Source organism: Microtus pennsylvanicus, chromosome 13, assembly GCF_037038515.1.
Source record: "Microtus pennsylvanicus isolate mMicPen1 chromosome 13, mMicPen1.hap1, whole genome shotgun sequence".
NCBI classification, from domain to species: domain Eukaryota; kingdom Metazoa; phylum Chordata; class Mammalia; order Rodentia; family Cricetidae; genus Microtus; species Microtus pennsylvanicus.
The window spans coordinates 40,349,289-40,375,317 of NC_134591.1; the positions used below are offsets into that span (position 1 = coordinate 40,349,289).

Here is a 26,029-nt window from a genome sequence, read left to right on the forward strand (position 1 = left end):
TTCTAAGTAAGAAATTAATTTCCTATCCCTCATGTTGCAGAGAGGAGGGCGACCACAGTGTCATAAGTAAGGGATATAATGGAAGCTGGAAATCACCTAGCCTAACCTTTCAGTTCACAGATGTAGGAAAAGAAAGCTAGAATGGCGAAGGTCACAGGATTAATTAGTGCCAGAGCTGGGGCTCGAACCCCTTCTCTTCACTTCTCTGCCCAAGTCTTGTCATTAAGTCACGGATGCTGATGACCTGATTCTTATTTGCTTAGAATCTCCTGATCGTTTCAAATAGGTGTAAGGGCAGAGAGATGCTTGATGGGATGAAGGTTCCCGAATGAAAGTGTATTAAGTATCCTTCACAAATGCCCTCTTGCTGTACTAATTTTATCTTGATAATTTCTGCAATGCACTTGTGGAGATGGGAGATAGCGATCTGTCTATATTGAATGGTCTCATTTGAGTCTTGTCAATGTAAAGGTATGAACTAAAAAAACCTCCTACATTAAAACAGCAAATTGCTTATGGTAACCATTGCATAATGAAGGAACACAATGAAGAATTACAGTTCAAATTACTTATCAGGTCTCTTCCATTTTGTAAGTTTTTAAAGTAGAAAATTGCACAGTATAATTACAGCAAGTTAATTTGCATTCATATTACAATTCAATGAGCAATTACATTCTTTTTATTTAAAAAAATATTTTATAAAATGTGATTTGCATCAGTATGTTTCCAGGAAGAGTGGTGACTTTTTCCTTGTGAGGTTTTCATGCAAATTGAATGGTACAACTGATATATTCCAGTATAAAAATGGGGCTGCATCAATGGCTTGTGGGTGGGTGGGGGTGGGGCAGAGGGGCAGAGGGGCAGACAGCCATCTGAGGTATGACTGTGTCTTCAGAGCTCATGGATTCTTCAAAAAATAATAGATATCAGCTTTTGGAAGGAGAACCTAAGGTTATATTGCTGGAGACCCCTTCTTCATTCTCTTTTACCATCTTGAATTTGAATTTCTCTATAGAATTCCTGCCAAGCCTTTATCTAATCTCTATCTGATTAACTCCTGTGCCAGGATATTCCTTGCCTTCTGATGATGTCTACTTCATCACCAGGCAATGCTTTCATTTTCTGGAGGGTGGCTCCATATTGATCTGATCATGGGTATATTAATGTAATTTGAAGGACACATTTTACATAGCCATTGCTCTCCAGGTGCTATGGATGACAGAGAATACTTTATACATCGAGAGCAGAGTATGATTATACATTCAGCACTTGTATGATTAGCATAAGTGTCTAGGTTGGGCCATGATAAAGAAATACACACACCATGATAAGGGCTGGTTGGCTACTCCATTTTTTGTGTTATACCTGCTCTTCTTAATGATGCTTAGCCGGGTGCTGGTGGCACACACCTTTAATCCCAGTACTCAGGAGGCAGAGGCAGGTGGGTCTCTGTAAGTTCAAGGCCAGCCTGGTCTACAGAGTGAGTTCCAGGACAGGCTCTAAAGATACACAGAGAAACTCTGTCTCAAACAACAACAACAACACAATAATTGATGTTTAAAGTAAAAGTGACATGTTGAAGTGTGCAGATCTGTATTCACAAAGATATTTGCTTATAGAAACACCATGTTAGAATAGGCATGACAGTCCATTACTATTGAAACTTCACTGTACCCCTTTCATCCCACTCCCTCTCCAAGGAGCCAACTGGTTTTCTAATTTTTCTCATTGTAGATTTATTTTGCCTGCATAAAAACGTCCTCTCTTAGGTCTGGTCTTTCTCTTTCCCTCAATAGTTTTTTAAAATCCATCTATGTTGCCACACATCTGTAAAGTACTTAAATTCTTGCATAGTAGTATGCCAATATATGAAGATTTTATAACTTGTTTGACCATTCTACTGTACATGAAATTCTGGATCATTTCCAGTTTTTTAATTTTTTAACAGAGGTGGATGTTTTAGCTTTCTTGAATAAACACCTAGGAAAATACATATGTAAATGCTAAAAGCGCTCATAAGGTGCATATGTGTGTAACTTGATAAGATTGGACCAGGCAAATCCAAAATGTAGAAGAGCTCTACAATTTCAACACCATTATTTAATGTCATTTGACTTTTTTGAAGAGTCGCTTTACTATTTTTTAAAATTATGTGTTTGTGCATGTCTCTCTCTCTCTCTCTCTCTCTCTCTCTCTCTCTCTCTCTCTCTCTGTGTGTGTGTGTGTGTGTGTGTGTGTAGGTAGGTATATGCACCTGAGTGCAGGTGCCCATTGGATCCAGAAGAGGGGCCAGGTTCTCTGGAGCTGGAGTTATAGGCAGTTGTGAGCCACCTGATGTAGGTGGTGGGGGCTGAATTCTGCTCTTCTGCTCAGCCATCTCTCCAGCCCTATCACCACCCAGCTTTTAGCCTGTAGGCATTTTAGTGAATGTAAAATAATGTCTCACTATGTATATGTGTATGTTTCTCCCATTACTAATGTGCCTCTCCACTACTGTGTTTATTGGTGCATTTTCTTTTGTGAAATATCTATTTTGATCTTTCTTCTGTCTGTTTTAATTAGGTTGTCTTTTTTATTATTAATTACTAATATTCTATGTTTTTCAAGATTTAAGTCCTTTGTCAGATATTCATATTGTGAATATTTCTTTTCAGGCTTGTGGCTTATCATTTAATTTTCTTAATGTTGTCTATTAATCAGCCGCTTTAAATTTTGATTAAGCCAAATTTATTATGTGATACTCGGTGATTTTTTTTTCACATCCTCTCCATGGAAACAGAACATATAGTCCAAATAGTGAAGACACTAGTGCTTGCTCCTAGAGCGTTGTGTTTTGAAGGGTTGCGATGTAGCCCAGGCTGGCCCCAGACTCCTCCTCCTGCTTCAACATCTCACATAGCTAAACTAGGCATGTGCCTCCATGCCGACGTCATCCAGAACCTTTACCGGTTCAGCGCTGCCTTTTGTTCTTGCATATGGTGCAAAGTGGGGTACAACACTTTTCTGCTTCCACAGCTGTTCCCACAAGATCCCTTAAAGGCTGTCGTCACCTCTTTGAGTTACAGTAGCTTTGGGAGGAAGACAAAGCAGCGGCTGAATTATGCTTGTTCATTTCTGGGTTCTCTATTCTGTTCTAATGATTATTTCTCTTCATTGTCTTAATGATCTTGTTTTGATTACTACCACTTAGAAGATGTCATAAAATCAGTATGGGATGAACCCTCTAGAGCTGTTCTTCTTTCTTGAAAATATTCTGCCCTTTTCTGAATTCTTCTGCATTCTTAGATACATTTCAAAACTGTTAATTCCTTGAAAAACATATTGGAGCTCTTATTGTAGCTTCATTAAATGCACATTTCAATTTGAAGATGATTGACATTTTAATAATACTGATTTCTCTACACCACGAATATGGTATACCCCTCCACCTTCTTGAGTCTGCCTGAGATTTTGTTGTTGTTGCTGTTTTTTTTTTTAATCTAGGGTGTGTAGGTTTTGGTGAACAAGGCTTATACAAATTATGTTTGGTCTATCCCTAAGTATTGTATGCTGGGCTAAGGTAAGTAGCGTTTTATCTGGAGTATACTAAGTATGAATCTGAATGCTGTCTAGAAAGTATATAGTTTAATATTTAGCATAGAAGATTATTTTTATTGAAGTGAACAAAACTCCAACAAGTGAAGCTGTCTTAAGTGAAAGGGGAAATATCCTTACTCACACGACAGAAAAGTCTATGGAGGAGGTGGCAGCTGTCTTGAGGTAAGGCTAACCCAACACTCCAAGGGTCCTCTTAACTCTGTTTCCCAACCTCCTCCTGCTCTTTAACTCTCTTTTTATTTCGTACTCCAATATCTTTCCTCCACTGTTATGACAGTGGAGTTTAACTTCTGCAAATGACATGTGTTTAACTTCTGCCACCACATTACTCTAGGTACCTAGAACCTCTCCAATTTGCTGTGGCCAAGAGATATGTTCCTCTTTACACCTGTCTGTTTTGGGGCTAGAGATACAATCTTTATCAGAAAAAAAACATCAGGTAGACAAACGGTAAACCAATGAAACCAAATCGAGGTATTATTTCTCAAGAAGGAAGAAATCCCCTGCCCCATCCCTAGCAGCAAAGCAGCGTGAACATGTAGTCCCTTAAGTACAGAAGCAATAATGTAGGCTTGCTGGCTTGTATGCAGCGAACCTGTGCTTCTGTGACACTCTGCCATTTCCCACTCTTTCCAGCTGCCCCCCCCCCCAATACTAACATCACTTACACTCCACTTTATGAGTGGAAAAAATTGGGAGTTTGTATTGGAGCCTAAGAGCTCTCTGACAGCCACTTAGGCTCTCTACTTTGTTTCCACCGTGCGTTTAGCCACAAAGAGCAGATTGGCGGGAGAACTGCCTTCCCCACATTGCCATCCCGACTCCCTCATTGAGAATGAAAGGGGTGCTATTTATAGCTGCTGGAGAGCAGAGTCAAGCCTACTCACTCCACTGTGCCACCTTTCCCTGGAATCAGGCTGGCTGGGGTAGGATGAGGAGGGTAGTCTCTGTTTCTTGAAGCACAGAAAGTGTTTTCATTGTCTTTGTGACCACAGAAGAGAAGTGGCAATTGGATATTTTACTTGTGTATCGTACAGAAAACAACAGCTTCTTGGTAAGGGGGTTACAACATTTTTTCAAAATATTTGTCTTTTTAAAAAAAGTGGATCCCGGGGCTGGAGAGATGGCTCAGTGGTTAAGAGCACTGGCTGCTCTTCCAGAGGTCCTGAGTTCAATTCCCAGCAACCACATGGTGGCTCACAGCCATCTGTAATGAGATCTGGTGCCCTCTTCTGGCATACAGACATACATGGAGGCAGAATGTTGTATACATAATAAATAAATAAAATCTTAAAAAAAAAAAAGTGGATCCCGTATTTCTGTGCTAAATTAAATACAGCAGATAGAGCTGTCTGAGTGAGTGGTTGGTGCAGGTTCTCAAGGGTTGTTTGTAGCCACCCTCGAAGAGGACTCTCCATCTTCTTTCACATAACCCCTCCTTCTCTGACTTGAAATCCTACTCCAAATGTCTCTCCCGGTCATTCACCTGGCGCCTAAATGTGTTTCAAAATAATCCCCCGCCCCTTTTAAATGAGGTCTCTATCACCCATTCCCACTCTTGCCCTACCCTGGAGTCAGTACAAATGTTGATGACCTTTTAGCATCTTGTTCTCAGCCCCGCCATAGTTCTTATCCCAGGGCCATTTGAAGGTGGGATTTGTGGGTAATTTTGTCTTGACAGTGATTTAAAAAAATAAAAACAAAACAAACAAAAAACAAAAAGAATCTGACACCAAAGGCATAGTAAACAAAAGACCATAAAGACTGCATCCAATTAAAATGTTTTTTTCAGAGCTACAGAAACTTTCAGTGGCTTAGAAGGTAGGGCAAGATACCTTTGAGAGTGAGAGAAATCTTTCAAATGTTGTAGTTGATAAAAGGCTTATACCCAAGACATAAAGAACTCAGGGAACTTGCCAGTAAAGCATAACCAGTTTGGCCACAAGATGGCAAAGGACCTGAACAGATGTCTCTCTCTCTCTCTCTCTCTCTCTCTCTCTCTCTCTCTCTCTCTCTCTCTCCTTACCTCCCCCCCGCCCCCCTCCCGCCTGTAAGAAGACTTGGATAGCAACAGGTAAAATAAAAGTTCCCAGACCTGAACCAAACACATAAAGAGGTAGGATTGTATACATGCCACAATGTCTGGCATCAAAAAAAGCAGATTGTAACGATTATGGGTAAAGGTTTGGAAAAGAAGGAAACCCTCCCCATCCACTGCTGGTGGGACTGGGAGTTGATCTACCGATTCTGGAAAACAGTAAGGAGGTTCCTCAAAACCCAAAAGTAGAGCTTTTCTCTAGGTATGTATCCAGGAAATGAGCTGATTACCTCAAGGAGATATCTGACCTTACTTAGGTTCATTGTGGCAACGTCATAATCATAGTCATTGTCATAATAAAATCAGTGCGATGCTTGTGCTGACAGAGGTACGGTTTAAGAAAAAATGGCATGTGTGGCTTATATAATGGAATACTATTAAGTCTTAAAAAGAAATAAACCCTGCCATTTGTGACAACATGGATGTGCTCAACTGCACTATTCTACATGAAATGAGCTAGGCACAGAAAGACGGACACCATGACTTCATTTACATGGAAGCTACACAAGACAAAGCCATAAAATCAGAGTAGAATGGTGGTGCCCAGGAGTAAGAAAAATGTGGAGATTGGTGACAAGGGTATTAACCTTTGTTCTAAGTTCTGGAGGTCTTGTTACCACTGGGTGAGGTGAGTAGATTTAATAATAATGTACTATGCAGTTGACATTTCCCAGGGGCTAGATCTTCAGTGAGCTTATCAGACATGCAAGAAAAAGTGACTATGTGAGGTAATGAATATGTTAATTATCCTGAGAGTGCTAATCATTTCACAATGTGAACATATGTCAAAACATTGTATTGTGTACCTTAAATACATATACCGACTTGCCAACTACCCAACAATAAAGCTATAAGAAAAGATCTCCAAAACAGAGCCCATGACACACCATCCAACATGACAGATATTTGGGAAATTGTAGGAATAAAGGGGATTTAAATAGTGTTTACAAAGGCAATGTAAAGGCTCTGCGTTATTTTCTTTGGGACAGTGGTTATCACTCACTGGATTTATGTCATAGGACCTCAGGTCTTGCTTCCAATCATGGGTCAGTTGTCTAACTGACTCTATGAGTATTTGTCAATCACATAAGCAGGGATGACTCATGCAGTTCAGGAGCTCACCTTTTTGCCTTTTTGGTGCTACTCATGTGACATCTCTGTCCAATGGGCTAAGCTCTTAACACAGACTCGATGTACAGAATGAGCCCTGCTGATGTTGGAAGAATCAAGACGAACTGTTTGGGGTGTATTCTGGGAAGAAAAATCAATGTCTACAGGGCGGTTGTCCTTCTGTTTATATCTCATTTAAGGCTCATTGCAATCTTGTGAGTAAAGTGTTCTCCACCAGCACTGGAGGTCTGAGAATATAGAAGCACAGAGAGGTAGCCAAAGTCCGTGTTATAAACGTTCTGTGAGGAATATTTCAAACCGCCTATAATGGAATATGTAATATATACGGCCCCACTAGTCCTATTACTTTGCTGTGTCTCAGAGTAGATGATGAGAGCACATTTATTGATTTTTTTCTTTATGCCATACTTAATACAAATTACACTGGTATTTTCCAAAGAACAGCAGTAAAGAGCCACACCTCATCTTTCAGATGAGCTATTTCTCGACATTTAGTGAAGTGACAAAATGTCCCTTTAAGATTTGGTTCAGTTTAGCCAGGGAGGCCCTGAGGCCCATCGCGGGCAGCTTGCGTCTATAGATCACACTTCCTTCCAGGCTCGAGATAGGAACAGCTGCGGCTTGTTGCCCCCACTGGATTTCATGGGAATCTGCCCAGCTTCCATGATGGACTTTGTCCAACACCGAAGAGAGATAGAGTTTTACATTCTATTACATTGTATTGCTTGGCCGACTCAGTTTTCCAGTTCCCTCTGATGTTGGTAGCCACCATGTCAGGTGAAAACAGGAGGCAGGAGGCAGGTACAGTCAGACCTCAGATATGTGCACTTCAAATGCATGCAAACAGGATGGAAGTTTCAACACTGTCCTTAAAACCTAGAGAACTTGAGAGTTTTGTGTTCTTGTTTTGTTCTGGAGTCTGTAGAAAGTCGAACTGATGCTGGACCACCCAAGGTTTGGCATTCTCTGGTCCTTAGAGATGACTAACACTCACCTACACTCCCCACTCTTTCCCAGACAACGTCTAACACTTCTTCCTTTTCACTGTGGTCTGTTCATAGTCCAGGACTTGTCTTTGCAAACAACGAAGGTGAATTGTTTTCTTGACGGCAGTGGAGGTGGTCCCTAGTCAGTCCCAACTTTGCACAGGGTGTAGAACAGCACCTGGTGTCCAACAGCACCTGGTGCCCATCTCCTCCCACTTTCTAGAACATCTGTAAAAGTTGGAGAGAATCCGGTGGGGATTCCCTGGTCCCTCCATTAGACAGACAGCCACCCCAGGGGTAGATAGGAACTGTCAAAAATGGAACCTCTCTGCCAAACTGTGGGGCAGAGGGGCACTTGTGATAAACTCTTCTCGGTGGAGGGTATTCTGCCAATGACCTCAGGAGGTTTTTTTCCTGTCTCTATGTAAATTGCTATCTTTTCAGAGGTGCCTGACAGCCAAGTTTGCAGGGCCTCCATTTGTACAGAAGCTGTTATTATGGGATAAGTGTAATGGCTCGTGAATTTTGAGGAGCAAGGGAGGGTCTCCAGATGACTTTGTGCGAACCAGCCACGGACCTATTGACCCTGCCAGCAGTACATTAGACTAAATATTTTTAGGCCATTGACTCTAGAGGTAATAACCCTAAATGCATCATTAAATTTTCATGGGTGAATAACAGAGCTACCAGAAAAAAAAATCCCCCCCCAAAAAAACAAGCCACCACATTAGCTTTATTATCACCCAGCTGGAGGGCGGGCAGGAGAGTGGCCCCTCAAAAGAAGAGTAAACTTTACAAGCAAGTGTTGCTGTCTCTTCTTTTGCTCTTGGGCACCTGACTCCCAGGGGGCAGCGGGTGATTTTCACACTAGCCCCTCCCACCTGGCATTCAGGCCTCTGGAGACACGCGTGCCACACCGGCATTGACGAGACTGAATCCAATCTCAAGGTGGAAAAATTTCAGACTAATCCAATTATTTTTTGCCACTCGGTGTTTCTGAGACCTTTTGTAAGACAGGACCTGAAGAGCCTTCTTTGGCACAACAGGTTCTAATTTACAGGATGGTCTAGTGCCCTGCATTCTAGGAATGAAGTAGGGAAAACAAGTTAATTGGGGGCCCGCGTGCCCTTGGGGGCACAGGAGGCTGCCTAGAGCTGAGGAAATCCTGACAGGTACAAGCCAACTTTGCCTGGGAAACAGCAATAAAAGGTGGGTTGAAGCCGGCGTGGTGGCTGGGAGAGAGCGCCCCCTTCTGCCAAGGGGCGCGGGGCAAGAAGCTAGCACAGCCTCCGCTTGGCTCTACGCCCCCTCTACTTGTGTGGGGGAGAGGCTCGGCTAAAAGCAGACGCAGTAGAAACGGAGGAGTCCGGGCGGGAGCTGCCGCGGCTGCTGAGGAACGGGGTCCGCTCTCAGCGCCCCCCCCTCCGCGGAGATCCGCAGGGCGGGGACCCCAGGCTCTCGGCTCCGCTCCGTCTCCACTCCCGGGATGGGGGACGAGCGCAGGGGCAGAAGAAGAGCGACCGCAAGCCGCGGCGCCCCCGCTCGCCCGCTCGCTGGCTCTTCCTCTTCGTCGTCGCCACGGCGGCTCGGCTAAGCTATCGGAGTGCGCTCGGGCGGCGCACAGAGCGCCCCGGCGGGAGAGAGAGAGCCGGCGAGGTTCTGCGAGGGGCGAGGAAAGCGCGGCTGGTCGGGAGCTGGCAGGTGAGCGGCTGGGCTGGCTCGGGGCGGGGGCCACGGGAGGAGGCGGGTCTGCGCACTGCACGGGGGCCGGTCTCCTCCCCCTGCTCTGACGCGCGCCCGTGGCTTCCCGGGGAGGATGGACCCAGCTCCGCGCTCACCCGGGCTTCCCCGGGCTGGAGAGCGCGTTTGAGTGCGGCCGCCCGCAGGGCATGGAGAGCCGCGTCTCGGGCGGCTTCTGCAGCCGAGGAGGATGCTCCGGGGAGCTGAGGTGAGAGGCGCGGCGCGGGGGGCACGCGGCGGACCCCGAGTTGAGCGCGCGCTGGTGGCCCACGGGGACCCGGTTCCGGCGAGCCCGGGTGGCTCGGCTGGGGCCCGCGAACCCGGGTGTGTAGGAGGGCTTTCGGGGCGCGTCTCTCGGGAGTTTGTCCCGAGGTGCTGTGTACTGGCGACTGCCGCAGTTTTCTCTATTCTCCCACCACTTGCTGGCGAGGGGAGGCGACCCAGCATCTCCTTCCCGGTCGGTCCCCACTAACATCGCCCTACTTCTGAACACGCGCGACCCTCTCTTTACGCTTGCCTACCCAAGACCCTCGCCTGCTGCCGGACCCCCTGCATCCTCCCTCCCTCGGTCCCGGCTCTGGCAATGCCCAGGCTGTCTTCTAACCACTCTAGGACCTGAGAGTTCTCGCTCAGCCTCCTCCGCGCCTCGCTAGTGGCGCCCGCGGGTCCGACCTCTTTCCCCCGCGGAACCCGTGTTCTCACTTCTCTACATCCCGGCAGCAGCGCTGTGCTTCTTTCTCGACCTCTCCGTTAACCGGACCCATCCCAATCAAGCCAGTCCTTTTCGCGGCCACGGGAAGCGCTGGACTGCAGTCTTTCTTTGGGTCCCGCGTCCCGATGTTCCCCTGTCGCGCTCCCTCCACCATTCGGCCCTCCGGCCCTCGGTCACCCGCCACTCCCCTCGCAGCCGGCCCTCTTCTCCCACAACTCCATACCCCACGGTCTGTCTCCAAGGCAAGAGCAGGATTCTCTTGCTGGGGAAACTTTGATTCCCTGCGGTTAGTCTCATAAAGGAGACGTACTACCCGGTTTCAGCCGCCAAAGGAACCCGGGGTCAGGAATCTTGATTTGGGGTGGTTGTGTTGCGGCGCCAGGGAAGGTACTGGGTGAGTCTACAAAGTACATTTCCACACCCTGCTGGTCACTGCCTCCGCTGGCTGCGTCCCACGGAGTATGCTTGTGACCCCTGGTGGGAGGGTGCGTCCTTACTGCACTTTTAAAGGCGCTTTTTCTTTTTCTTTCTTTCTCTATTTTCTTTTGGGGGTGGTGCTAGTGGACCGGCGGGGTGGCTAGAGAAAGCTGCAGGGCAAAGTGGTGCCACTAGGCTGCTACGTGGTCTAGTAGCCGACCCTCCACGCTGGGTTTCGCCAATTATAAACTGGCCCCAACCCCCATCAGCATCACACAAGTCCTCATTGTTGGGGGTCTGCGGGGTGTTTCCGCCTGGGCTGGGAGAGTGAAGGAATGGGGTGGGGGCGGGGAGGCCGAGGCTCTGGGCGACCGTCGGGCGCTGGAGACGTGGAGAGCGCCGCGGCGCGGGCGAGTGCGAGCTCGGTTGTGTGTTTCTGAGGCAGGGTGCGTGCCCGCGTGGGTCGGTGCCTGCGTGTTCGTTTGTATGTCTGCGCACGCCTGTGTTTAGCTGAGAGAGAGAGAGAGAGAGAGAGAGAGAGAGAGAGAGAGAGAGAGAGAGAGAGAGAGAGAGAGAGAGAGAGAGAGAGATTGTGGAGGAGCACCATTCCAGAAGGATGCTACAATACCTCCCGCTGCCAAACTATGGCTGAGAGACCATCCTAGCCACTGCTTCTCTCTTCTTCCCTGCTCTCCTCTCGCGGAGCTGGCCCATTAGAAACACTTTCGTAATGTTGCCGGTTTTGAATAAACGCCTTGGGGGGGGGGGGGTTCCGCTGACACTTCCGCACGCTTAACATGTTTTCAAGTAATCATATAAATTAAAGGTGGTACATTCAGAACCTCCTAATTATCCAGTTCACGTTTGTACATTCATGTGCCAATTATGGGTCTTCGGGAAATCCATAAAATTATAAACCATCCCCACCCCCTGAATTAACACCCATTGTTTTTTTATTATCTCCAAGATGAGCAGTTCTGGATGGAATCCTGAGTTGCGCAGGCAAAAAGATAGAAGTACCATGGGATGAGGGTAGAGGGAGTACAGACGCCCCATTCCCATCTCCTTCCCTTCCTAGCCTAACAAGGTTTGGTAGCTCTTCTGGAGACTGAAAGGGATCAGAGATTTTCTTGATTTCCCATTGAGCAGGGCGACCTAATCAAAGATGTATAAAAGTCAACTTCTAAGCAATCAAATTGTCTGCTGCTGGCCTTGATTGAAACCCTAGCATTCAAATGAAGTATTGAAGAACTCTCAGAAATGGCTTTTGAAGTGCTATTGTTCTTTTCCATACACACAGGCCCTCGGAGAGGTTTAGGAAGTTCAAACTGCAGTGATGTGAAGGGCCAGACTTTGTAACTATTTGACAAGGCAGGATCTGCCGCCTGAGAGAAGAGACCAAAGTGGAAGGGAAAACATGTTACTATAGTCCCAGGAACCAGGGGGCTCTCAAGCGAAGATGGGCTTCTGCTCCTGAACTGTGAGCAATTAAATCTCCCGAAATCAGACTCAAAAGATGATTTTTAGTTGAGGAGTCTATTTATTTATTATTTTTTGCTCTTTTCTTAAGGTCTGAATAGGCTTGTCTGAAACATTTAATCATGTTCATTGTATTCAACAATAAAATCTGAATAAAAATTACTTATTGTTGATGGAGCTCATCTCACAGGCTGTTTTCCAGTATGTCTCATTTGCAAGAAACACCATTGTGTGAGGCTGCAGGGGAGAGATTCTATCACTTAGTGTTCATTTTCTCCTCCCCAGAGCCCCAGAGGAAGCCGCTGCTTCTGTCCCCTTTGCCCTCCAAAGTCATTTTTCTTAAGCAGGTGGGTGTTTGGCTTCGTTCATGATTGTGTACCCCTGGCAAAATTGCATTTGGTGGATTTTCAAGGCTTGGAGCCACACTGCAGGCAGATGAAGAATCTATTTGAGGCAGCATTTCATTTTGATAATTCACTCAAGTCAAACATAAAGCAGGGAAGCAGAGCCGATGCCGTTCAGATGGCACTGGAGCAGATAGCGTGCGTTAAAGGGTGCTTCTCAGAAACTTTCCCGGTTATTTAGGACTCACTAAATCTTCCCTCAGCCACTAGTCACTGGTGACAAAAGCTGTTCCCTACTTCAGCAATTAAGAGTAAGTCATGTGACTTCTCACGACTTGGATGCCAGCATCTGCAAAACAAGGACTTTCTTTGTGGGTCCTGTATCAGTTTTAAGGGAAAATCCTCTCCTTGAGTATTTTGGCGCATAGTAGGAACTCAAGAGAATGGTGCAGTTTAGTAACAGCATGGAACTTGGGTGAGGAATAGGGGTGTCTTTTGTTTTTGTTACCTCCTGAGCCTAAGAAAGGGCCACTTATCTGTCTCAGCACCTGACATCCCTTACCTTACTCCATCTTTCAACCTCCTTCTTGTTTGTTAGACCGGGCAAGAGCAAATCTGGCCATGGCACTGAGATCGCATAGGCGATAAGGGAGTTTAAACTCATCCACCCATTCTCGCTCCAGATTTTCCCATCTTGCCTGCCTTCAACACATATGGGCGTGGCTTTCCTACTGGTGGGTCACTGGGCCGATGGTTGTACTGTGAACACTTGCGACCTCGCTAGAGCTTCTAGAAGGTACTGGTTGGTATTGGGTCATCGCTGGCTACTCTGTGGAAATATTTATTAATTAGATAGTTAATCAGCAAGTAATTGATTAGGCGGTTAATTAGCAGGGCGTTATTGCTACTGTCGGTGACTGCCACGGTGAACAAATACTCAGACCTAGAGGTGGGATTACAGGTGGCACCAGTACGCCAAGCGTGGCTGCATCGCCTGTGACCAACTTCAGTTGCCCCAGCTCTGCAAGCGCTTCTCTGTGCTTTAGTTTTGTTTATTCTAGAACAGTAGTGCGTATTTCATAGCTGTTACGAAGGGTCAGGAGAAAATGCTTCAGACAGTGCCTAGCATGTAATATATACTATCAGTGAAGTAGGAATATTGTCCTTCAAATGAGGTAAAATCCTCTTGGCAACAGACAAGTCTTCGCTTTGCATGCCAGTGTTACCAACCAGAGGTTTGTTTCGAGGTCTCCAGTGAACAGTTTTATTTCTTAATGTTTTACTGCAAATGTGTCCTTAAGCATTTCAACAGTGTGAAAAGCAACCGTGGAAGTGAATATCGTGCTAAAATAGTCATGCCCCTGCCCTCATCTGTACTTATTCTGGAGAGAATAACTTGGCTTTGATTGAATTCTCCCGGGGTAAGTCAGTTGGCCCAGTTCACTGCTTGGGGCAGGATAGGGGAGGAACAGGCTAAAGATGACACATGAGTTTGCAGGTCACAGCGCTGCTGTGGACCCGAGTCCTTGGACTCTGCACGCAGTGCTCCTTCTACAAGGCCAGATTGCCTTCTGTACCAGGATAGAGAAGTGGTTTGGTAATATAAATAACACTTGGCAGGGGAGCCGCTGTCAGGCTAAGAGCAGGAACCAGCCAGACATTCTGTACGGAGGAAGGAGTGCGAGTAGGGAATCCACATTCATATCCATGAACGCTGCACTGGGCGCCATCTATGAAATGCATGTCAGGATACGAACTTGTGTAAACACGAAGCAAAACGGAGAAACCCATTATGCTAGTTAATCACCTGAAATTCCCTGAGGTTGGAGAGCAAATGTTCCGTTTCTTTTTTTCTGTGACATCCCCTTTGTATAGTTCTTCCTTTTAGTCCTCAGATACGGGGAGGTTTGGGTTCAGGAATCATAAAACTCCTTTGGCTTCTGTTTCATGAAATATGCAGCATATTCTATTGGAAAGAAATTGCCAGCTTGCTTTTATTATTATTATTTTATTTTATTTGAACCTGACATATATAACCAATCTACAATGCCAGTGGGGGATTCTCATAAAGCGCAAGGAAAACAGAAATAAAATTCTGCTGAATAGAAGAGCTCACAGCTAAAATGATGGAAGTTTCGTGTGTAAAGCTGGGCTGCTTGGGTTAGGTAGGGATAGGATGTAAGCTGGCTGCTCTAGGCAGCTACAGTTGGTGCACAGTTAGCCCCAGTCCAGCAGTGCTTGCTGACCATCTGTGGGGAGACTTGGCACAGTCTTACTCTTGCATCTGCTCCAGGCTTCATTCCTGTTTCTCAGTCTCTCTATGGTCAGTCTCCCACTCTCCCCACTGGGTCCTAATCTGTTGATTCACCATCCTTCAATGTAGTCCTTTTCTCCTCCCCTATCTCTGCCTCTCCTGCTTACACCATCTTTGTTTCAGAAGTCTTTATGTCTGGTTGTTTTTAATCTTGTTAGCGTTATAGCTGAAAACAAAGACTGACAAGTTACCGATCTGCTCTGGAGTGCTGTGGTTTGAGTGTCTCCCATGGCTCCATGTACTGAAATTTGGCTGGAATTGTGAGATACTTAGAGGTTGGGAACTTAAACACAAATGTAGGTAGTGCCTGTGGGAAGCGATTAGAATCCAGATCATGCTGGTAGAGGTCCCTTGATTCAGTCCTGGTGCCTTTAAAGTGGAAGCATCTCCAGAAGAGGCAAATACTCATGCCTCTCCCATCCTGTGCAATGACATAAACCACTTTGGGAAGCTGGTAGCGTTAACCTCCAGATCTCAAGACCTTGGATTTACAAAGCCATAAGCTAGAACAAACCTCCATATTGAAACTTACTTAGTCTATAGTAATAGTATTAGCAACAGAAATTCCCGAGTACACTAGGCTTTTCTGGGCAGAAGATTCTGGTCTTGTGGCGAGGCATCACTATGTCCACTCATGTTAATGGGACACCAGCTATGTCTGGCTCTGTACTGGGCACCATGAATAATTGAATAATACCAGGGTGTGAAGGTGCATGGGGCCACAGAACATTTTCCTAGCTGAGTTCTAGGGAACACTAATGATCCCTAAGTTTATTTCGAGTAAATCAAGAGAAGAAATCTCAGGGTGCAAATAAGCACTATTTGCAAGACAGAGTCCCTGCTCTAGGGTCTTATGGCATTTCCTGATTGGTGAGCCGTCTAGAGGTTCCAGCAGTGAAGAAAACCATGTAACTCATGGAGAATTTCCTTAGCGAATTTTCCATGTGTTAGGCAGCTGTAAAGACTGTAACAAAATTCCAGAGATGCAGTCTACTAGAGGGAAAGAGGTTCACTTTGTATCATGTTATTAGGTTGCAGTCTGTTTGTTTCCTGGTGTTGGGCAAGCAGGTGGTGAAGACCACTGGGTGGAACCAGCTGTGCACTTCATGGTGGATGGGAAGCCAGGAGGAAGAGGAAAAGGGCAGGCTCCCAGTTTCCCCTTCAGCAGCACGTCCCCAAAGACCTAACCTCCCACGATCATCACAGGCTGCCCATCCAGTCTCTCACATGTGTGCATCTGTGGAATGTTTACACCCAAACTCTTAACACCAACTCTGGTGTCAAGAGGTACCTTTCAGTTACTGATGAGGTTGAAGAGGGGAAATGTTTGTTGGAAAATATTAAGATTTTAATACTTTTCGGCCTAAAAGTAACAGTATGATTGGTATATCAGCTACTTTCTCATCACCGTGCTAACATGTAGTAAGGAGGGTGCTAGTTTGTTCCTGGCTGCTTAGCCCTGAAATAATCACATAGAAACTGTATTAATTAAATCACTGCTTGGCCCATTAGCTCTAGCTTCTTTTTTTTTTTTAACTTTTTTTCCCAATTAATTATGCAAGCAGACGTCACTCACACAGCATACAGACTCAGACAGCACAGAGACATTCATACACAGTCATACACAAAGCACAGACACATTCACACAGTACAGACTTACCTGGGACTCGAACCGGGAACCTCGGGCACTGCAGGCTGCACTCCAATTCTCTCAGCCAGCTCTCCAACAGTTTAGCTCTAGCTTCTTATTGCCTAACTCTTACATATTATTTTAACCCATTTCTATCAATCTGTGTATCGCCACATGGCTGTGGCTTACCTGGTAAAGTTCCCAGTGTCTGTCTCTGGTGGCTCCATGGCTTCTCCCTGTCTCTACCTTTTTCCTCCCAGCATTCAGTTTAGTTTTCTTGGCCTACCTAAGTTCTGCCCTGCTATAGGTCCAAAGCAATTTCTTTATTCATTAATGATAATCACAGCATACAGAGGGGAATCCCACATCACTAAAACACCTGGACAAAAGCAACATAAGGAAGAAGAATTAATTTCAGCTTTCAGTTCCAAGTAGATAGAGTCAATCATCAAGGAGAGGGCATGGCTACTGACAGGAAAAACATGGTGCCAGGGTGGGAGACTCACTGGTCATCTGTACTCAAGGAAGCAGAGAATGAATAAGAGCTATGACCAAGGCATAAAGCCCGAAGACCCAGTAGTCCCCAGCACCTACTTTCTTTCCAGCAGTGCATAGCCTCTAAAAGACTCCACGTCCTTCCAAACTAGTGCTACCTACTGAGAACCAAGGGTTCAAACCCAGGGATCTAAGGAAGACATTCAAACCACTACAGTAGGAGAGACCTATGAAAAGTTTAAATAAAGGCGTATTTTTTTCTTGAAACCCGAGGTTTCAAGTGATAACACCTATCACTCTGCTAATGAAAATCAACCCTACAAACACAAGTGAAGCCCCTTGGTCACTGTCTCTGATCTGAGCATCTCTCATCCTGCTAGATGCAATGGCCATTCTAAATTTGATCGTCATAATACCAAATGATCTTTTAATATGGTCTTCAGGGAAAAAAAAGACCCTAAAACATTCCAGTGAATTCCCATTCAGTGTCTAGATAGCTCTTAGGTAATGAAGAGAAAAGAGGCTTTGTCCAGTAAGTGTCCTGGAAAAAATTACATTTGCTAGTAGTAAAGAAGCATGGTTTCTACTTTTAACTCTAGTGTTTGGAATATGGTTGATGCTTAATAAATTCCTGCGGTATTGATGTTAGTATGTGTAGTCCCATGTGACACATTATTTTGGCAGAGGTAAAAAGACTAAATTGTCCTCCCTGCCTCAACTAGACAATACTGAAACACCTTTTCAGGAATCCTAAGCTTTTGTTATACCCCTTTGCTTTTGCAACATGGGTTTGGGAGAGAAAGACAACAGTCATCTGATGGGAGGTATCTGCCTGTGCTACTGACATCTTGTAGGATCAGAGTAAGAGCTGTCTGTTCAGTCAGCTCCAGTGAACAGTGTCTAGAGAGGGGCCATCCTCTTCCACTCAGGGAAAATTCCAGATGCTTCCAGTAGGAAAGGAAAGTTATGCATCACCATGCTAATTAATTACTCACCCTGACACTAACTACTAAGAAGGTTTATGCGGGTATCCCTGAAGTCCTCAAGAAATAACTCCCGGTAGCAGAGTCTTGTAGTTAGCTACTCTCACGACAATAGTAGTATCTGTCTTGGCATATGGAAGGGGTATTCTCCTGCATAAGTGCATCTGATCTATAGAATACTAAGTGATGCTTTCCCTTCTAATTATCCTCGCTTATATTCATGTTGTTGTATACATATATAATCAGCATGGATCATGAACCGCAAAATACTGGTGAAGGCGACATAGTGGCAGAATGAAGGCCCCTATAGGCTTTATACTGGGGTTGTTTTTGATACCAAATCATGGCTTTTGGGGAGGCAGCTCATTAGCTTCTTCCTTGGGCCCGAAAATTGATTGTGCAAACAGCCCACCCCTAGGGTTTCCCGACTGTGTTTTTGGTGGTAAAGACATTTTTGAGGCTGATCATTACATCCTAGGACATAGCAGCAGATAGGAGAACAAGAATGAACTCTGTGCTGTGAATGAGGATGAATATAACAGAGAATGCACAGGGTCAATGGAGAGAGGATTCTGTATAGTTATCCCCTGGGATGATTGGTGACTACTGGTACCTATATGCACTGTCACAATGACACACAGTGGTGCTTGTGTTGAATTGTGGGTCTCCTTATTCTGAGCAGCTTGGTATACCTTGGTATGCCTGCTCACGGGATTCTAATCACAAACCATCACCATTCCAAGGCACTCAGGTTTAAAGCAGAAACGCACACAGGTAATCCAGTTGGGGATAAAGTCCAGGATGGGCTAACCATATGCTCAGTACAGGTTCTGGTCTATGTTGTTGGAGTGTGATCCCAATGAATGAAAAAGGTCACTGTAATTTACTTCTTTGGGAAGCGGAATAGATTTATAGACCACGAAGAAGTTGGGTTCGTGCCCATCTTCGGCTCTCTAACTTCTTAATTTTAATGTAGCTGAATTTATCAATCTTTCACAGTTGGCACTTTTTATGTCCTGTTTGAGAAAGACTTTTTTTTTCAAATCCTGATGTCATAAAGATACTTTCCTTCATTGTCTTCTAAAAGCTTTATTATTTTACTGTACCTATGTAGGCTCTGTTACTCATATTCGATGTATGGTGTTGTGAGACAGGAATTTGAGCTAGTTTTTATTTAATATAAAAAAATCACTTTTGACATATAGGTCCAGTTTCTAGAACCCTTCTCCATTCTTTTTTCTTAAACCAACATTTATTATCGTAGCCTTATAAGCTTTTATATTTAACAATATAAATCCCCCACATTGTCCTCTCCAGAAGGGTCCCAGCTTTCCCCTTTCATCCATATTTTAAGATTTCAGAAAAATATTCTTGAAATTTGATTTACATAACCTTAAATTTATGGATCAAGGATGACAACATTATGATACTGAATCTTTGAATCTATAAATATGACAACTGCATTAACTTAGTTATTTAATGTCTTTCAGGGCAGTTGATAGTTTTCTCCAGAAGGGATGCACTCTCTTGTTAGATTTACTCTTCTCTCTTAATATTGTTTAGCTGCTAGCGTAAACATTATCTTTAAAAGTTGCATTTCCCAGCTATGTGGTTGCTTTTTTTTTTAATCATATACCACTTTATCTGAACCAGGAGAGGATAAAGACTTGTGTTTAGTGCAGGGTTTACTATGTACAGGGTGCTTTAGATACTTGCTTTAGATCCCAGAACAGCCTTAAGGTAAGTGCGTTGGCTCATTGTCCTTCTCAGCAGACTTACAGCACCAAGGCCATTAAAGGTGTGGCTGTTGCCAGAGGTCTGATGAGAATTCTGAGGAATGGCAGGCTAAGGGGGTGGTCATTGCACGGCACCTGCTCATTTTGCTCATGTTGAAGTGATGAAAACTATCCCTTGGTTTCCCGAGTTGGTGAGATGAAGTGTGAGGTAGGATGCCATTCCCTTCTGGTGAGACGCTGTCTTTGTCAGCGCAAAGCATCTAGAAGGAATTTGTTTACAGGAGAAGAAGGTTTTTTTTGGCTTGTTTCAGCACTGCTGGTCAGTGGTCACAGTGGCCTTGCAGAAAGCTCACAGTCAAGCAAAGCCGCTCACCTTCTAGCAGCCGGAAATCAGAGCAAGCAAGACTAAGAACAAGAAGCAGAAGGTAGTGACGTACAGCCTTCAAAGGCCGGTCTCTTGTGTTTCTTTACTTGGGGTTGTGGCAAAACGTCTGGTGAAGGCATTGCAAAGAAGGACAGTTTGTGTTGGCTCACAGTTTGAGGGTACAGTCTGCTCCGGCAGGGAAGTTACCCTCTAGGAGTAGGAGGCCACTGGTCATGTTGTATCTGTGCTCAGGAAACAGGGAGAGGTGGTGAGTTCTGCTCTTCAGTTGGCTCCCCCACCCCTTTTATTCACTCTAGACCCCAGCCAATGGCATGGTGCTGCCTTCCTTCCAAATGGGCTGGTCTCCCTCCTCAGTTAAACCTCTCTAGAGATGCCTCTACAACACACCCAGAGTCTCATCTTCTAAGTGACTGTCCTTCCATTCACATTGACAGTGGAGGTTAATCTTTACACTCAATGTGGCTCCCTACGCTCAGCCCACTCAACTACAGATTTCTCAGTAGTCTTTGACTAGGTTAACACCCTTATGATCTACTCCTCTCTCGGTGTCCCGCCACATTGCTGCTTTGGAGATGAAGCCTTTAATGCGCAAGCGTTTGGGAAACACTTTATACCTAAGCCATGCAGATGCCCAGACTGGCATGAGTGTTGGGAGCTGGGGCCAGTGAGCCAGACTGGCTGTGCTACAGCGCCGCATTTCAGCAGACGGTGGTGGGGATTTCCTGCCTCCTCCAGGGGTAAGTTCTGGCACACAGCCTCAGTTTTTAGCTTCTTAGATGGCTGGATTTCAGTCACTCCAGCTTTTAAATGAAGAACTTAAGGTCTGGGGAGTTGAAAATAGATGTTGAGTCATTGGGTTGAACCGAGCTAGAGACCCAGGTCTCCCTGTACCCAGCTCAGCGCTCCTGCCATCACTGCCTGTTGATTTAAGGATTTCAAGTGCAGTATGATGGCAACAGAGTGACATGCTGTTGGGAGCCACGATTATAGGTGGAAATTATTACATGGTATCTGAAGAAGGGGCTAATGGGAGAACTGAGTGTGGTCCCCATACAGGGGACTATCTGTCAGTCTCCCCTCTTCTTCTCTCATCGCCACTGCCTTCCCCTGTGCTGACTCTTTCCTTACTTGTCCTTCCTCCTTTGTAAATTTATTTTTAGTTTTATTTTGTTTTCCCCCTTTTAATAACATTTTTTTTATTTTAGGTCAGGTGTTCATTCTTTTCCATAACTACCTCTTAAAACATCTGTATTCATAAAAGTCCAACCCCCTTCTTTTTCCTTGCCCCTCCCCCCATGTCTTATTATCAGCTGTTTCTTTGTGTCTCTGGAATGAAAATAGTAGGTATAGTATTAGGTTAGGGTGAAATGGAGGAGTCTGTCACATATAAAACGAGGTTAAAGGAAAGAAAAGGTGACCCCCATGGTTAACCCAATAGATAGCTCTGTATAAAGGCTGTGGTGTTCACATGAGTGAGGCCATTCTGTGCATACTGACTGCCCTGCGTGTCTCCATGGAGAATGAGGTCCTGATTTGTTTATGTTGTCATCAATCAGTGTGACTGGAGGAAGAGGTGCTGTGAGGAGGGTATGGGGGACTGAACCCCATTGATCCTTTTTGATAATTCAAGGTCAAACAACGAAGGCTTAGTCTCCTCTTGGCACCCATTTACCTTGTTACTTTCAAGGTGTATTTCTTTTTCTCAGGCTGAGTGTGGGACTCTTACTTCAAGATGACTTCATTTGCCCCTCCCAAATTTGTCAGTCTAGATTCCTCTAAAGATCAAGCGTCTCCTTGCTTGGCGAAGAAGTTCACCATTAATTCTCGCTGGTTTGAAATAAAGCAGAATTTTTTTTTAGAGTAGAGGCAAAAATATCCTGTAGAAGACTAATTAGAGTCTGTAAAAACACAATAAAAACTTTCCGTAATCATTTCCTTTGGGGGCAAGGCTTTAGTGCTTGGTTTCCTAATGGTGCTTTGTCATTCTCTTCCTCAGTACTTTGCTGTCTTCCCTCTTTCTTTCCTCTCTTCCATCCTACTCATTCAATGCAAATATTAGCGTGTGTGACGCTCAGAGGGCAAGTTACAACAGTTGCTTCCTTCCGTCCCCCTTCCTTATTAAGGCAAGGCCTCTCTTGCTTCAGCTGCACTGCATGCCCCCGTCTTGCATGCCCCAGTCCTGTGTGCCCCAGGCCTGTGCACCAGAGTCCTGTGCACCAGAGTCCTGCACACCAGACTCCTGCGCACCCCAGTCCTGTGCACCAGAGTCTTGCACGCCCCAGTCCTGTGTGCCCCAGGCCTGCGCACCAGAGTCCTGCGCACCCCAGTCCTGTATACCCCAGACAAGCTGGCCCAGAGCTTTCACGTGCTTCTCTCATTATTACCTCTTACCTTGCATAGGAGCACTAGAATTACAGGTGTGCACCTCACATCTGGACTTTTCGTTTGGGTCCCATGGCTTGAAGTCCGGTGATCAGGCTTGCAGAGGTAGCTCTTTTACACTTGGAGCCATCTTCCTGCCCCTCTTCTCCCGCATATTATTGAGCCAAAGGGACGTCATCATATCACTAGCATCCGCCAAAGGCTTTGTCCCCTGAATATTTCGGGTGATTTTGCATGGCTAACAGAATGTGGCTCACTCCCTATATGTCTGTCAATCATTCTGGTGGGGTGGGAGGCACTGGGGGGATAGTCAAGAGGAGACTAGCTTCTTATCAGATCTCGTAGTCACATGTAAATATTTTATATGCATGATTGTTGGCTTAACGGATTCTCTATAGCCACTTGAAAGTCAAAGTGTGAAACTCTTTCAGGCACTCTGCATCTGCATCAGCATCAGCATCTCTGGGTGAGAGCATTTCTCTGTGTTATCCTTGAGCACACTCCAAACAGCAGAGATTTCCCTCACCCCTACAACAGTGGCTCCCAAGCAGAATTTAATCATTCTAATCACTCCCTGTTGGTGACAGTCTCATTGGGACAGCCACACCAGGTAGCTTAACAGGGAATGTTCTAAGGTGTTAGAAGCATGTCACCAAGGTGTTAGAAGAGCTAAAAGCATTAAACAGAAGGAAGGGGCAAAGGTGAACAAGAGCAGGAAGTCAGCCAGCCTGGACCTGTGCATACCAGGGACTGTGTGGCATCTCTGAGGCGGAAGAAACTCTGGAGAAGCTGAAGGGACTGTGGGGCCAGAAGGGCAAAAGCATTGGAAGACAGCCAGAGTAAAGCAGGCTGTTAGATGGGAGTGGGTAACACGCAGGGGTTGTATGGTATCCCTGGAGGATTTGGCCACTCTGGAGATGTTTCCCTGAGACAGACTAAAATGGGGAAGCATGCTAGCTTCTCTTCCCTCCTCCTGTCCCCTGCTACCCTTTCCAGTGGTATCAATCCATAGTGGAGCCTGAGAAATGCAGTGAGCCCGACTTCCTTCAATACCCAACAGATAGAAAAAGGCATCAGGAGAACCAGGAATGGATCCAGTAGAAGCAGGCAAAGGGTTTGGTCGTATGCTAGGGAAACACAATTGTGATGCTTAACCCAACAGTTTGAGATCACGGAGTGTGTGTACTTCCTCAGACTCCATGGTATAGGTCGATCAGAATGTTTATGTGGCACATGACTCTGTCTCCTGCAGAAATGCTTGTTGATAATGTGGAGTTGCAGAAAATCAACAGAAGGAAGCACCTGGATTGATTAACTCCTCATTTCTCCCCTTGCATGCTCTTTCTAGAGCTGCCTGTCCTTATGCCAAGAATGGCCCTGACTATGCTCCCAGTGAACCTTCTTGCCATAGGGCTCTTTGAGTACTGTTGTCCTCGTGAGTATAGCAGCTGCTAGGACACATGGGCCTCTTGTAATTCCAGAACCTGAGAACCTCTAAAGGCACAACATTGTGGAAACTCATTTAGTGTAAGAGCTAGTCTGACACAAGTCAGCGTGTAGTCTGTTTCTGAATCCTCTCTGTGATACAGGATGTCACCACGAATTTGGGTAAGGATATTACAAATAAAAGGTAAGAGGTTATGGTGGTTTGAAAGAAAATGGCCCCCATAATGTGACACTATTAGAAGGTGTGGCTTTGTTGGAGGAAGTGGGTCACTGTGGAGATGGGCTTTGAGGTCTCCTATGCTCAAGCTACTCCCAGTGTCACAGACCACTTCCTGTTGCCTGCAAGTCAAGACCTAAGGTGCTTGGCTACTTCTCCAGCACCATGTTTGCCTGCACACTACTATACTTCCAGCCTCCATGCTCCCAGCCATGATGATAATAGACTTAACCTCTGAATTGTAAGCGAGCCACCACCATTAAATATTTTCCTAAAGAATTGCGGTGGTTACGGTATCTCTTCCCGACAATAGAAACCCTAACTGAGACAGACGTGTAGTATGCACAGATTTTCTAACATAAGATTTACCTGTAGAACCCATTACATAGCAAAGAATTGGATAAGGTTTGTGAACTGTGTTTCACAATGATGGCGAAGGAATGAATGGAACTCTAGGGCAGGGGTGTGTGGCTGTAGCACAGTAGTTGAGCAGGACCCTCTAAAATCATGGACTGTCAGAGCTAATTGGGCTTCTGTAGTCCAGCAGAACAGCCCACCTATTCTGTAGGTGAGGAGACCACTTAAGGAGGAGTCTGGTACACATGTTGTAAGCTTGGGTTCCTTGTGGAACTTAAACCATTGACTTTCCATTTGCCGTGGACAAATGTCCTGTTAAATCTGATTCTTTGGTTATATACATTTGGACATTTAAGTTTTGGATGGAATGAAGGAAAATCTCGGGTAACTAGGTATTCCAAATTCTAGCTGCAGGAACCTGACATTTGTGTGGTATTTCACATATCTACATGTTCTCTCTCTCTCTCTCTCTCTCTCTCTCTCTCTCTCTCTCTCTCTCTCTCTCTCTCTCTCTCTCTCACACACACACACACACACACACACACACTGTCCCTCCCTCCCTTCCCCCCTCACTTTTCAAGTCTTTTTATTTAGTCTTCAAGAATAGCTCTGCCTGTGGACAGGGTGAGTAGTAAAGCCACTACAGTCTCATTTTGCAGGTGGTCAGCCTGAGATTTGACCAATAATTGGTTCTGTGACCATGGGCAAACCCTTAGCTTTCCATGTCTTAGTCAACAGTGATTATTATGGGAGTTGTTTGTTTGAGACAGGGTCTCATGCAACTCAGGCTGGCCTTGAATTGGATCTGTAGCTGAGGATGACCTTGAACTTCTGTTTCTTCTGCCTCAACCTACCAAGTGCTGGGACTACAGGTATCCATTGTTTTGTCTGGCTTCAGGTTGGACCCAGGGCTTCACATGCATGACTAGGTGACATTATACCATCTGAGCTCCATCATTAGAGCTAGGGTTTATTTTGTAAGTCAAAACGAATAACCCCCTTAGTACAATTAGACTTGTGCCTGGTGCACACTGTACTAGGCACGATGACTCCTTGTCTGTTCCTTCTCTTCCGTCTTACCAGAAATCCAGAGTCAGTCATAGGCAGTAGCACAGCTCCTCCCTTGAAAAGGAGCCTCTTCAGCATCCAAGAACTCAGTGGCAGAGGGATGACAGACCTCTATGCCTCTGTAGCAGTTTGTAAAGATGATGTTGAAGAGGAGGGGCTTGACTTCATGCCATAATGGTCTACATTTTTCTATCCAAAGAACCCGGTCATGGTCTGTTGTGACCTCGGTGGCCTTTGTTGTTCTCACACAGTAGGAGGCAGTTGAATATTTATTTACTCCAAATCCCACCAGCGAGAGGGAACAACTGCCACCCCAAACACAATTTGCTGGGGAGAACAGTGACATTTGTTGTCAGCCCACGTGAGACTTCGTAGGCTGTAATTCATGTTGGAGATGAATAAGAAAAGCTTTTCTCTTTCTGACTATTTTGAAAGATTCATAAAGTCATATTCTTATGGAAAGTTTATTAATCCATAACTTACAGAAAGCTCCAGAGGAAGGAGGTATGAGA

The 26,029-nt window shown here is 45.3% G+C and overlaps 1 protein-coding gene across 8 annotated transcripts in view; it reads left to right on the forward strand.

Moving 5' to 3' along the window:
* Positions 1-26,029, forward strand: part of Dab1 (DAB adaptor protein 1) — a 1,119,830-nt gene that overhangs the window by 731,809 nt on the left and 361,992 nt on the right. For 2 of the 8 annotated variants that reach the window (XM_075945173.1, XM_075945178.1), the window contains exon 1: positions 9,601-9,760. The exons of 4 other annotated variants lie outside the window; for them this stretch is intronic. The gene's annotated coding sequence lies outside the window, so the exon portion shown is untranslated. Of the gene's footprint in view, positions 1-9,170; positions 9,514-9,600; positions 9,761-26,029 lie in introns of those variants that run through there. 2 more of the 8 variants (XM_075945175.1, XM_075945179.1) reach the window with 2 other exon arrangements.